The sequence below is a fragment of the Schistocerca serialis genome, chromosome 4, assembly GCF_023864345.2.
Source record: "Schistocerca serialis cubense isolate TAMUIC-IGC-003099 chromosome 4, iqSchSeri2.2, whole genome shotgun sequence".
Taxonomy (NCBI): domain Eukaryota; kingdom Metazoa; phylum Arthropoda; class Insecta; order Orthoptera; family Acrididae; genus Schistocerca; species Schistocerca serialis.
The window spans coordinates 138,465,012-138,467,868 of NC_064641.1; the positions used below are offsets into that span (position 1 = coordinate 138,465,012).

General features: G+C 51.8%; 1 non-coding gene across 1 annotated transcript; it reads left to right on the forward strand.

The window, feature by feature from the left end:
* Positions 1–2,480: 2,480 nt before the first annotated feature.
* Trnas-uga (transfer RNA serine (anticodon UGA)) lies at positions 2,481–2,555 on the forward strand. Its single transcript has one exon. It is a non-coding gene; the product is annotated as a tRNA-Ser (tRNA).
* Positions 2,556–2,857: the final 302 nt, after the last annotated feature.

Sequence of the window (2,857 nt, forward strand, 5' to 3'; positions counted from 1 at the left end):
TAATTTCTCTTATTTTATCGTGATGATCATTTCTCCCTATGTAGGTGAGTGCCAACAGAATGTTTTCGCGATCGGAGGAGAAAACTGATGACTGAAATTCTATGAGAAGATCCTGTCGCAACGAAAAACGCCTTTGTTTTAATGATTGCACTCCAATTCACATATCATGTCTGTGGCACTATCTCCCCTACTTCGCGATAATACAAAACGAGCTGTCCTTCTTTGTACTTTTTCGATGTCATCTGTCTGTCCCATCTGATGCGTATCCCACACAGCACAGCAATACTCCGGAATAGGGCAGACAAGCGTGGTGTACGCTGTGTCTTTAGTAGACCTGTTCAATCTTCTAAGTGTTCTGCCAATGAATCGTAGTCTTTGGTTGGCTCTACAAACAACATTATCAATCCAGAATGAGATTTTCACTCTGCAGCGGAGTGTGCGCTGATATGAAACTTCCTGGCAGATTAAAACTGTGTGCCCGACCGAGACTCGAACTCGGGACCTTTGCCTTTCGCGGGCAAGTGCTCTACCAACTGAGCTACCGAAGCACGACTCACGCCCGGCACCCACAGCTTCACTTCTGCCAGTACCTCGTCTCCTACCTTCCAAACTTTACAGAAGCTCTCCTGCGAACCTTGCAGAACTAGCACTCCTGAAAGAAAGGATATTGCGGAGACATGGCTTAGCCACAGCCTGGGGGATGTTTCCAGAATGAGATTTTCACTCTGCAGCGGAGTGTGCGCTGATATGAAACTTCCTGGCAGATTAAAACTGTGTGCCCGACCGAGACTCGAACTCGGGACCTTTGCCTTTCGCGGGCAAGTGCTCTACCAACTGAGCTACCGAAGCACGACTCACGCCCGGCACCCACAGCTTCACTTCTGCCAGTACCTCGTCTCCTACCTTCCAAACTTTACAGAAGCTCTCCTGCGAACCTTGCAGAACTAGCACTCCTGAAAGAAAGGATATTGCGGAGACATGGCTTAGCCACAGCCTGGGGGATGTTTCCAGAATGAGATTTTCACTCTGCAGCGGAGTGTGCGCTGATATGAAACTTCCTGGCAGATTAAAACTGTGTGCCCGACCGAGACTCGAACTCGGGACCTTTGCCTTTCGCGGGCAAGTGCTCTACCAACTGAGCTACCGAAGCACGACTCACGCCCGGCACCCACAGCTTCACTTCTGCCAGTACCTCGTCTCCTACCTTCCAAACTTTACAGAAGCTCTCCTGCGAACCTTGCAGAACTAGCACTCCTGAAAGAAAGGATATTGCGGAGACATGGCTTAGCCACAGCCTGGGGGATGTTTCCAGAATGAGATTTTCACTCTGCAGCGGAGTGTGCGCTGATATGAAACTTCCTGGCAGATTAAAACTGTGTGCCCGACCGAGACTCGAACTCGGGACCTTTGCCTTTCGCGGGCAAGTGCTCTACCAACTGAGCTACCGAAGCACGACTCACGCCCGGCACCCACAGCTTCACTTCTGCCAGTACCTCGTCTCCTACCTTCCAAACTTTACAGAAGCTCTCCTGCGAACCTTGCAGAACTAGCACTCCTGAAAGAAAGGATATTGCGGAGACATGGCTTAGCCACAGCCTGGGGGATGTTTCCAGAATGAGATTTTCACTCTGCAGCGGAGTGTGCGCTGATATGAAACTTCCTGGCAGATTAAAACTGTGTGCCCGACCGAGACTCGAATTCGGGACCTTTGCCTTTCGCGGGCAAGTGCTCTACCAACTGAGCTACCGAAGCACGACTCACGCCCGGCACCCACAGCTTCACTTCTGCCAGTACCTCGTCTCCTACCTTCCAAACTTTACAGAAGCTCTCCTGCGAACCTTGCAGAACTAGCACTCCTGAAAGAAAGGATATTGCGGAGACATGGCTTAGCCACAGCCTGGGGGATGTTTCCAGAATGAGATTTTCACTCTGCAGCGGAGTGTGCGCTGATATGAAACTTCCTGGCAGATTAAAACTGTGTGCCCGACCGAGACTCGAACTCGGGACCTTTGCCTTTCGCGGGCAAGTGCTCTACCAACTGAGCTACCGAAGCACGACTCACGCCCGGCACCCACAGCTTCACTTCTGCCAGTACCTCGTCTCCTACCTTCCAAACTTTACAGAAGCTCTCCTGCGAACCTTGCAGAACTAGCACTCCTGAAAGAAAGGATATTGCGGAGACATGGCTTAGCCACAGCCTGGGGGATGTTTCCAGAATGAGATTTTCACTCTGCAGCGGAGTGTGCGCTGATATGAAACTTCCTGGCAGATTAAAACTGTGTGCCCGACCGAGACTCGAACTCGGGACCTTTGCCTTTCGCGGGCAAGTGCTCTACCAACTGAGCTACCGAAGCACGACTCACGCCCGGCACCCACAGCTTCACTTCTGCCAGTACCTCGTCTCCTACCTTCCAAACTTTACAGAAGGTAGGAGACGAGGTACTGGCAGAAGTGAAGCTGTGGGTGCCGGGCGTGAGTCGTGCTTCGGTAGCTCAGTTGGTAGAGCACTTGCCCGTGAAAGGCAAAGGTCCCGAGTTCGAGTCTCGGTCGGGCACACAGTTTTAATCTGCCAGGAAGTTTCATATCAGCGCACACTCCGCTGCAGAGTGAAAATCTCATTCTGGAAACATCCCCCAGGCTGTGGCTAAGCCATGTCTCCGCAATATCCTTTCTTTCAGGAGTGCTAGTTCTGCAAGGTTCGCAGGAGAGCTTCTGTAAAGTTTGGAAGGTAGGAGACGAGGTACTGGCAGAAGTGAAGCTGTGGGTGCCGGGCGTGAGTCGTGCTTCGGTAGCTCAGTTGGTAGAGCACTTGCCCGCGAAAGGCAAAGGTCCCGAGTTCGAGTCTCGGTCGGGCACA